Source organism: Canis lupus, chromosome 18, assembly GCF_003254725.2.
Source record: "Canis lupus dingo isolate Sandy chromosome 18, ASM325472v2, whole genome shotgun sequence".
Taxonomy (NCBI): Eukaryota; Metazoa; Chordata; class Mammalia; order Carnivora; family Canidae; genus Canis; species Canis lupus.
The window spans coordinates 8,958,216-8,969,210 of record NC_064260.1 but is presented as its reverse complement, the minus strand read 5'-3'; the positions used below and the strand labels follow the sequence as shown (position 1 = coordinate 8,969,210).

At 40.9% G+C, this 10,995-nt stretch overlaps 3 long non-coding RNA genes across 22 annotated transcripts in view; 1 reads left to right on the top strand and 2 right to left on the bottom strand.

The window, feature by feature from the left end:
- Positions 1 to 1,441, bottom strand: part of LOC112661397 (uncharacterized) — a 48,566-nt gene extending 47,125 nt beyond the window's left edge. For 4 of the 8 annotated variants that reach the window (XR_003137640.3, XR_003137639.3, XR_003137643.3 and 1 more), the window contains exon 1: positions 1,136 to 1,440. This is a non-coding gene — a long non-coding RNA (uncharacterized LOC112661397). Of the gene's footprint in view, positions 1 to 1,135 lie in introns of all 8 variants that reach the window. The other 4 variants (XR_003137641.3, XR_003137642.3, XR_003137645.3 and 1 more) reach the window with 4 other exon arrangements.
- An 87-nt stretch (positions 1,442 to 1,528) lies between these two features.
- LOC112661398 (uncharacterized) overlaps positions 1,529 to 10,995 on the top strand; it is a 44,913-nt gene continuing 35,446 nt past the window's right edge. For all 12 annotated transcript variants that reach the window (XR_007403566.1, XR_007403571.1, XR_007403567.1 and 9 more), the window contains exons 1-3: positions 1,529 to 1,842; positions 6,875 to 7,348; positions 10,719 to 10,878. This is a non-coding gene — a long non-coding RNA (uncharacterized LOC112661398). The remainder of the gene's footprint in view (positions 1,843 to 6,874; positions 7,349 to 10,718; positions 10,879 to 10,995) is intronic.
- The window catches only part of LOC118351436 (uncharacterized), a 50,859-nt gene continuing 44,053 nt past the window's right edge, over positions 4,190 to 10,995 (bottom strand). For both annotated transcript variants that reach the window (XR_007403572.1, XR_004806905.2), the window contains exon 3: positions 4,190 to 4,371. This is a non-coding gene — a long non-coding RNA (uncharacterized LOC118351436). The remainder of the gene's footprint in view (positions 4,372 to 10,995) is intronic.

The following is a 10,995-nucleotide window of genomic DNA, read 5'->3' as shown; positions in this document are numbered from 1 at the left end:
GCACTGGGTGTTATTCTATATGTTGGCAAATTGAACACCAATAAAAAATAAATTTATAAAAAAAAGAAGACTTTCCATACATGTGACCAAAACCAAATCATCTTTTAGAAACTTGCACGTTGACTTTCTCAACTGTGTTCTGTAAAATGATTATTGCTGTTACTTGCTAGCAGAAATGACTTCTCTCATCTGAGTACTCATAGCCCAGTTGGTGTTCTTTTCCAGGGATATGTCTCATTTGCATTAATGGGAGGGTATTGTAGCAGAGCCATTTCCTGATTGGTGCCAAGCTGAAAATAGATCACATGTCCCAGGTTGGCAGGAACAGGAATGCTAAGCACAGCATAGTCTCCCCTTCTGCTGCAGGTCAAGTCTCTTCCTATTCAGGAGGCCTAGGCCCCTGTCTTTTATTTGATCTAACACAATGGACAGGTGGTATGTTGTGTCTGTGTGCTAGTAGGTGAATTTTAATGACATTTCAAGGCATTCTGAAAAAAATAAGTAATTTTTTGGATTGCTTTTGTCAAAGAATACAATTATTTGACATAAGTCTCATTGAAAACAGATGTGGAAACATGCAATTCTGACTTTTTTACTATCCTTCCCTGGAGGGTCTTGGCTTATGCCAATCTGAATTTTAATGTTGAAAGTTTTAGTCTCTTGTTTTCAGGTATGTTGTCTTTAATATATAGGAAAACATCAGGGGAGGACCCTTGAGCAGCAGCTAACAGTGTTAAAGGCAAGACTGAACCATCAGAGGGCTAAATAAATATGAAAGATTTGTTTTTAGATCAAGGCCTCCCATAGGACAGGACTGCTGTACATGCATCCTGAGGTAGTGGCTGGGGCCAGTGGTTTGGGGCTTGGGAAACTGTTTTTATCATAAGCTCTTTCTACCACTTTGGCATATTCTCTTCTTTTTGTTTCCTTCTCTATTAAACAAGAATGCCAATATCTGACCTTGACCTCAATTTGAGAGTCCTCTAAAGAACCCTTGTTTTTGTTTATGTGTGTGAGACTCAAGTATAGATCCCAGGTAGCATTTTATATCCCTCCTTTATCTCCCAGCAGTGGCTCTCCATGATTTGCCCATGAATTTCCTGGCCCTAGAAACAGATCAGTTGAAATGGATTACCTGTTGGCCAGATATGGTGTCTCCTTGAAGTGAATAAGCTGGGTGGCCTGCACAGGGAGATCCTGACTACTACACCCTCCCGGTGTAATATTTTTGTCCCCATCTCATAGAAGCATGTCTTTTTCTACTGGAACATTTGATGGAAAATCCAAAGTGTCTGAAGAGATAAGTTAGAAGGGAAGTGTCCCTAATTTTCTTCCTGACGTGCGTTAATGTTCATAAAGAGTGTCTCTAGGTGGCAGGACCAGTCGCTGTTACAGACTGGACATTTGTGTTTCTCTCTTCTCTAAAATTCATATATTAAAGCTCTAACCCCCATTGTGACTGCATTTGGAGATAGGGCCTGAGAGGACATAATGAATGTTAAATGAGGTCATAAAGGTGGAGCCCTAATCATAAAGGTTTGGTGCCTTTAGAAGAAGAGAGATATCCAAGATTTCTCTCGCCACTGTGTGAAAACAGCAAGGAGGCGGCTGTCTGCAATCCAGAAAGGGAGTTCTCACCAGAAACTGACCATCCCAGACCCTGACCCGGGACTTCTAGCCTTCACAGCTGTGAGAAATATATATTTCTGTTGTTGAAGCCACATAGTCTGTGGTATTTTGCCATTGCAGCCTCAGCAGACTAACAGTCATGAAAACCCTCCAGCAGCAGCCACTATAACTGGGCAGGAGGAAATCCAATCACCTTTTGAGATGACTTGTCAAGTAGGTATTCACCCTAACTGGTCTCAAACTAATCCTCTTAAATCATTTCTTGGGAAAGCACAAATGCTCGGTGAACAACAACAGAGCAGATTATTATTATTTTTGTCCTTAGCTATGTGAGCTATTGTTCCAATTTTCTGTGAACCTTATGCAGATCCCAACTCTCCAGATGTTCATCGACTTTATAGGAAGTATGCCTTGAGACCCATATTAAAATTTCCTGAAAGCAGATAAATCATATTTACCATGGATATGTGCATCTGTTATTATTATTGGTGCTCATAAACATTTTGTTGCATAATTAGTAAATGAATGAATAGATTAGTAATAAATGGAATCTGAACTACTATGGTGTCTGGTCAATATTCCAGATTATTCCACATTTCTTCTGTCTTTGCAATAGCCATCTTTACCCAAAGTTTTCTATCTATTTTTCTTCAAATAACCTAAAGAAGCCTGACCAGGGTATCTTCATTCAGTTCTAATCTGGAAAAGATGGAAGATTTAGAAGTGGGCATCTCAAAGACCATTCCTCTTACATGTACAATGTAGTCCTCAGGATCTCTATGTGTGGATGGCTTTCCTGCCCCCCTCTCCATCATAGCTGAGATGTTCAAATCATTTCAATCAGTTTCATATGCTTCAAAGGCATGCAATATTCTAGTTCTATGCTCAAGAACTGCCTCTTCTATATCACACTTCAATATTCTACTAGTTCTAAGCTCAAGTTGCCTCTTCTATTTGGAAATATCAGAATACTCAATTCACAGAGGTTGAATCAACAGCTGTATTTTTCTTTTCATAGTTGTTACAAAGTCTAGAGGTAGACTGTCCAGGGCTGATATCCTGATTCAATGATCTCTGAGCTCTGTTGTTTTGTTTTTTAAAATATTTTCCAGATGGCTTCTGCCCCTTCAGGCATAACATCTGCTTTCTAGTCAGTAAGAAATGGGAAGGGCACATCTTTGCCTTTTAATTTTTGAACCCATAATCAATCCCAAGGAATTGTGCCTATGTCTTCTTGGCCAGAACTACATTGTATAGCTGCCCCTACATGCAAAGACAAGAGGAAGGAAAAGAAGAACTTGGTTAAGAATATGTATTGAATGAACCAACCTTGTGTATCTTTAAGTAAGAAGAGGAAGATTTTGGAGAATCCCAAATAAGAATTAGAGGTAGAAAGAAAAGTAGCTTCTGAGAGTTCAGCAACAAGAGATTATGGGCATTCCTCTCACAGCCCCATTTTACTTAACTCCATGGAGGCTCAGGTCTGTGTTACTTTGTTCCAATCTGAATGGCCAACCCAGGATCACCACGTGTCCCTTCATATGTGAACCAATCAGGATTGGGGGTCTGCTAACTGAGGGTGAGGATTGGGTAGTTCAAATGTGCACTCATATATCTAACCTTTAGAAGTGGTTTTAGAGAACTTGGAGAATAGATCTTTGGTCTAAGCATCCGAAGGTGGGCTTGAATCCCAGTTCTGGGCCATGACTTTGGGCAAATCATCCCTTAGACTTTCATCACCTCATCTGTGAAGAATAGAAATATCCAGGGGTGTCTGGGGGACTCAGTCAGTTAGGTGTCTCCCTTCGGCTCAGGTCATGATCCCAGGGTCCTGGGGATCTGCTTCTCCTTCCACCCCTTCCCCCTGCTTGTGATCTCTCTCTGTCTCAAATAAATATATAAATAAATTTTTTTAAAAAATGAAAATATTCACAAATTAAGTGAGAAAATGGAATAAGTACTGTCTGACAGGGATGAAGGCATACATTTATAGGTGTTACTATGTTTATAGAGCAGTGCTAAGATGTCCCTGCCTTTTCTGGTCATGGATTAGTTTCATGTGACTGAACATCTTATGAATATAGGCAATTAATATTATAATTAATTACAATTAATTATACAATTAATAATAAAGAGTCTTCTATAGTCCATCCTTAGATTTTTTCAGACCTGTTGTCACCTCTTCTCAGCCATGTTCTCTTTCATGAGTGGGTGAAGAGATATATGTATGTATATGGGGCACTTGTCTGCTGGAAACAGGAGCCATATCTCTTGATCCCATCTGCCTTGGATGTGAATAGTGAAGGCAAAATCTGATTTCACCCTGCTCCCTGGAGATCACACAGCACCCAAAGAGTTAAAAACAATATTCACATGAGCTGCACAATCATGTCTCTCTAATGCTGTCCAATGAGATAGTCACTTGACCATACTACATTCAGTGAGGTAATGGTCCCACATGTACCCTCTCCTCCTTGGTGGAAGATGCATAAAATATAAATAAATGATCAAGTTACAGTATGAACTCTGAATGACCAATTTTGGTTCAAGCAAAGGCCTTCTCCTACCTCACAGTTCCCTGATGATAAATCTTTCAGCAACAGGTTGATCCCTCTCAGAAACAGAAACTTATCAGGATGGAGTGAATGCGAGTTGGAGACCCAAACACACACGCAACCACAGACTAATGGCTTTGAATATGTTTCTTCTTTCAAGAGCCTTTGGTTGAGGCTTTGGCTGCCACTGGAAGGGAAAGAAAAGGGAACAGGTTGTAATGTCAATAGCAAATGCAATAGACCATCTGCAAAAGACAGCTACTGATCTGACTTCCACACTATGCTAGTTACAAAATTAAAGGGACAGGACAGGGCTCCTACTACTAAAGAGAATGGCAGTATCATCTTCAATTTCTCCATCCTCTCAGTTTTCCCTTGGGGTAGATTTTTAAAGTCTGTCATGAGTCTTTGCAAATTCATAAAGCAACTTGCATGTGCTATCTCATTTTACTCAGGTCTATCTGCATTCCATGGGAAAAGGAGAATGAAGGAATCAGGGCTTTGACATTTCTCAAGGGATTCTTTGGTGACAGTCTGCAAGGGATTGATGGGGAAGGAAGTAGACATAAGCTTATAAAGCTGCTGCTTTGACCAGAAATGGAAACCACTCTTTCCCATGGGAATGTTGGTTTTTGATAAAGAAATAGGACAAGGTTATTCTGCTTTGTCTTATTTTTTTGGTTACCCTGGTGTTTGCTTTTCCCTCCCAACTAAGTCGGGCCACACTGCATTAAAGTGACCAGTACATCTCTTCTTAGGCAGATATTGTCTAAGTGCCACCAACTCCTGCTCTTGATGGAGCCTTTAGTGTTGGATCTGGCTGATGTCCTTCTTGATCCAAAGGCTGCCTCTGTGGTCCAATGGGCTGGCTACCTGACCTTTAAACTTCAGCCACCCTGGGCCTGAGACTCAAGTTTTCTGGTCACCACTGGCTTGCAAGTCTGTACTCTCTTGAGTTATTAACAGGGTAGGGTTCTGGGTAGCCCCTACTGCTTCTTTGTGTGAATACCAGGCTCCCTGCTTTTGGCAGACCAACTGGAAAGCATCCCTCTGTGGACTGAAGCAGCTGAACCAGGGTACTTGTAAAGTTCAGGCTTTTACTCAGCCTCCAGGTGTACCCCTCCACCTTCACACAGATACACGCTGTGGGCCTCGTTGGTGGCAACACCTTTCACCTTTCTTTTTGCTGGTGTCACAAAAAGGTTGGCCACAGGGTCAGTCAGTCAGTGCTCATTCTCCAGGCTCCTTTGGCTTCTGCATCAGGCAACTGTAACATCATGGCATGGACAGGGACAGCTCAGCTCTTGTTACAGAGACTTTAAACTCATTCATTTATTCAACAAATACTTATTAAACATCTCCCACATTCCAGGCACATATAAGGTGGTGGAGCACAGACATGGTCCTGGTGCTCATGGCCCTCATAGTCTAGGTGGACCACAAAGTAATTTCATAATATACAGTGCTAAGGAAGTTAATGAAAATAACATCAATGAGGGAGTGAGACTTGGATTGGAGAAGTAATAATACCAAGAAGGATAAGACAGCCAAGGTCAAGAGGATGAGCAGTCTGATCTGAAAGAAACCCTTCATGTGTCAAGTCTACAAGGCAAAAAAGGACAGACACATGCCAGGAACCAAGGAGTGTGAGGGAACATAGCTAGCAAAGGAGAGAAGGCATGGAATTAGGTTATTGGAATGTGCACAAGACAGACGATCACAGTCCAGATTAAGGCTTTTCAGCAGTTTTATTCATGTAGTGGAAGGGATTAAAAGGCTTTAAGCAGGGTAATGTCATGGTTTGGTTTCGGATTCATGAAGATTGCAAGGCTGATAGCTCTAGTTGTAGTATGTTGTATTTTCTGCCTTGTGTAGCTGTATGATGAACCTCCCAGGCTGAACCTCCCTAAGTGTAAGGGCAGTGGACTCCACACAATTAGAGTCCCTTATCCCCATGCCTTTTTCATCATGGCCATTTGCCTATGTCTTCACAAAATACTAAATCCCACATCTACAAGGGGACCTTTTTAACCTGGGTTTCCCTCTTCACATTACAGGATTGTTTATTTTGGTGACCACAATTCTTGGTCACCCTGCTTTGAAGAATGAAGAGGTAGTCTAGACAAAGAGTGGTGGGCAGCAGAGCAAAGTTTATTGAGTGGTAGTAAAGTTTATTGAGTACAGAGCTCCTGAAGAGGTAGGGGACTGAAGAGAGTAGCCACTGGAGTTTCTAAGTCTAGGGGTTTTTATGAGCTTGTTGGTGGGCTGTTTTAATCTAATTAACCCTCCATGTGCCTGTCACCCAATCAGGTTTTGTCAACTATCACGTGGGAAAGGGTAGAGGGCTCCTTCCAGGGCGGTGTAAAATCCTTTTACGGGTAGTTTCCTCTTAGGGCAGGGACCCCTCATCCCAGCCTGCCTTTCTTCCAACTGTCCTTCGTCATTAGCATTTCTCGTTTTCAAGCTCCAAGACATCCATAAGCAAACGTCCTTGGGACCCTTTTTCCCATTTGTGAAAAAAGTGTGATTCATGTCACTTTATAACCAATCACTAACTCTTTACCAAGATTCAAACCTGACCTCAAACTACCTGTGAACTCCATACATTGTATGTGTTAAGCTAAAGACCAGAAATGCTGTTGCATTTACCTTTATGTCAGTACTAAATATGTGTTTGTATTTTTTCCAAGTGCTCCATTCTTTCCAGACCGCAGAAGGTCAGCACACGGTGGTCTGATGAGCTGCTTGGAGTGTGTGTCATCAATGGGCCCTCCTGGAGATGCCGCGGCTGTGCAGTCCCCTCAGGGGCCAGGCTGCATCTGGTGAAACTTCATTTCAACACAGGTGTTGGTGACATGGTCACGTCATGTAGAAATGAGAGATTCAGTTGCTCCTTCCCTTGGTGGCCTGTCTACACAGCTTCATGAAGGGAGGAATGGAGAAATTTCTGTCCCTCCACCCAAAGACATTTTAAGAAGGAAGAATAAATCCAAGCACCTGGAACCTTCAGTCAAGTCACATTTTTATCTATCCCATTGGTGTAAGGGGAATGTGAAAGACTGAATCATACTTGAAGGATAAAGCTAGCTGTCTAGAGATCTTTTGGGAACAAAAGTTTTACTGAAACTGTCGTATAGTCAAGGTGATGTAGTTTTGGAATACAGGTGAGGTTTTGTGGGGTGAGGTCTGGAACAGATGACCAAGAAAGAATTCTTGAGGTGTCTTTGGTGCAAAAAGGTGATTTTATTAAAGCACTGGGTAGGACCTGTGGGCAAGAAAGAACTGCACCAGGGTTGTGAGGAGCAACTGATTATATCCTAAGGGGTTAGAGGAGGTAAGGAAAAAGGGAGGTTTTCAAAAGAATTTTCAATGCTAAAGAGAACAAGATACTGGAGGCCTTGCCAGTATCAAGTTAAGGTTGTTTTCCCCTCTAGTAAAGGATTAACATTAAGACAGTTGGGAGCTTCCTGGAGGAATGTCATAGGTATCCCACCCAGGAGTGGCAGTTGTGACAATCTCTGAACTGCTTTTGGAAGATAGTGCAGTTGAATAGCTCTGTGGTCCCATTCTGTAAAATTCAAGTCCAACAGCCTTCTTTGATTCTGTTCCACCCTTTCTGCCCCCACCACCCCCTTAGCTCAAACTAGCAGTATGTCAGCTGATATAATCCCATTTCTATTCTCCCTTCTGTTGAGGTAGCAGATTAAGCTTATAAGTAGAATTAAGGATCTCCTGTCATATGGTTGTTGAGCCACACCCTTAATGTTCTGTTCAAAAGTTTTTTCATTTTTTTTTCAGTGTTATTGAGAATTTTCCAAACTTTCAAGTTCTGGTTCCTTGGTGCTTAGAATTGTTTCTTCAATTGACTCTCTTCTTTTTTCTTTGAGAGGTCAGAAGGAACCAAACCACTCCAACACTTCACTTAGAAATCTCCTCAGCTAAATAATCAATTTCATCACTTGCAAGTTCTACCTTCCACAAAACACTAAAACACAATTTGGTCAAGTTCTTTGCCACTTTATATAAAGGATCATCTTCCCTCCAGGAGGCTGAAGGTCCGAAGATCTGCAGTCAGCAAGTTGGCCACCCAGGAGATGAGGGTTGATGGTGTAAAGTCCAATCTGACTTCAATGTCTTGAGAACAAGGAAAGCCAGAGATGCAAGTGTTGTATAGTTTTGGTCTTCCAGTCCAAGACCAAGAAATGTCAATGTCTTAGCTCAAGTAGTCAGGCAGGCCAAGTTCCCTCTTACCAGCCTTTTTGTTGTATTCAGGTTAATTGATAGGATAAGGCTCACCCACATCCAAAAAGGTAATTTGCTTTACTCAATTTACCAATTTAAAGGTTCATCTCATCCAGACACACCCAGAATAACCTGTGACCAAATGTCTGGATGCCTCATAGCCTAGTCAAGTTGACACAAAAATAACCATCACAAGGATGTGATACCTAAGATTCTCATCCTTTCTGTTGATCTTTTATAAAAGAAAGAAACTTCTTTCTTTTATTTTATTTATTTATGTATTTATTCATAAGAGACACAGAGAGAGAAGCAGAGACATAGGCAGAGGGAGAAGCAGACTCCCCATGGGAGCCTGATGCTGGACTTGATCCCAGGATCCAACCTGAGCCAAAGGCAGATGCTCAACCACAGCCACCCAGATGCCCCTCTGTTAATCAGTTTCTTATCTGTAAAATAGGGATGGTAATAAAACAAACCTTATAGAGTTACTTTGAAGAACAAACTATTTAATGCATATTAATAAGCACTTAGCAGTATCAGGTCTACAGTGAGGGCTCAATACATGATGGCTATTCCTATCACTGGGTTGTACACATCATCAGGTAACAAGTCTACATAGGAAGTTAAATTTTCATAAATGAGTTCAATTCCTCCTGATTATTCATAACTGTAATGTCGAATGTCTTAGTCTCAAGCATATTGTTTTAGGACAACACAAATTGGCATTATACCTATAAAAACTAAAAAACCTTGCTGGACTCTTCTGCAGTATACTGAGTGATGCTTGCTTTAGAAGCACCTTCAAACCAGTTAAAAAAATGCACACTTCTGGCTCCACACAAAAAACATAGCAGCACCTATTGGGCAAGTGGTCCAGGGATCTGTGTTTTTTAAGAGACACAGATAATGTACACGAAATGTTTAGAACTACTGCTCTGATGGAACTCTGCACAGGCTACTGATTCAATATTTCCTTTGTTTTATTAAATTTATGTAAATGTGCTTTAATGTTATTACACCATTTGAGTTTTTGTTAGCATTTTATTCCTCTGGTTGTATTGTATTCCTTTAGAGTGGAGTTCAGGGCAGTTTTCGGCTTTGGTTGATGCTTGTAGTCTAATGGCTCCTCACCCCCACCTTGTTTTCTGCTGCTGAGCACATCATCCCCTTGCTACCCTCAACCATAACAGTCCTGCCCACTCCCTTCTGATTTAATTCTGTATTGTAGTACCTTCTCTCCCCTTCACCCCCTAGATGATTTAAGCTGTTTTTATTCTTTCTAGAACCAACACATCTGTCATGTATTTCCCTCCAATTTAAAAACAAAAAAATCACTGGTTACTGAACATAAAGTCATGCCTACCCTAGGTGATCTTTTTTGTTGTTGTTGTTGTTTTTGTTTTGTTTTGTTTTGTTTTGTTTTGTTTTAACTGGCATTAGCTTGGTGAGCCTGGATTTTCTGGGCCTCTACTGTCTGACACTGCTTTGATTTGGGTCAGGTCCCTAAACTCAGAGTAGACAGAGATGCCTCTCAAGCCTCGGTTTGTGTATATAATTGCTTAATCTTGTGAATTAAAGTAAACTTTGTGGTTCATCCACAATTTCCCATTTTTATAGACTACTCTTCCTCCATGAACACAGGAAATTAAGCTGTGGTTATTACTGAGGAAGTGATAGAGTTCAAAGTGTGTTAACAATGGACTGTGAGTAGATTGGAAAATATTTTTCTGTCTCTATTAGAATTGTATCTATGAGTGTCTTACTAGTCAGAAATAAACTAGTCAAGTTTATTTAACCTAAACAAGAAATTTTCTGGAGGATATTAGAGAGCTCCCCAAAACGCCAGGCTCAGAGGACATATAGGAACCAAAGGAGACTACAAACCCGATTCTATAGCAGAATGCAGGCTAAGAGTTCTGGGTTGTGTCCCTGCAGCCTGTGACTTTCATATTCAGAGCCCCAGGCAACAAGTTCTGATTGGCTGAACTTGACCAGGTGTTCACTCTCCTGCTGACTGCTTCTATAGTGGAAGATGAGCCTTACTCCTCTACCTCAGGGTTCTTCCCAAATACTAAGAACATTTGGATATTGTAGCCTCAAATGACAAAAATCTCCCCCAAACATGATTCCCACTGTAGTAATAATACCCATCAGTTTTTGAGGACTTATATGTTCCACATGTAGAATCTCTAATCCTTACCACAACATAAGATAAGATATGATAAGATATAAGATAATCTTTACCACTTATACTCTAAAAAAGATAGCAATCCCCACCCCCATTTTTTACAGTTGAAGAAACATATGAAGAGGTTAAGTAACTTTCCTATGGTCATAGAAGTGATAAGTGATGAACCAGGGCTTATCTGATCCGGAATTGATGGCCTGTCCATTCTATCACAACACCACCTCCAAGCATTATCTTCACCTGAATTTTTTCCCTGTATCTCAAGTAAGTTACACAAATAGTACTTGTTTTTTAGCCATTACATCCATATCTGCATAAGAACGGGTATTAACAAAATAACTTCGAAGGCTCCTTCCATCTGTGTCATTCTCTGTTTTTATA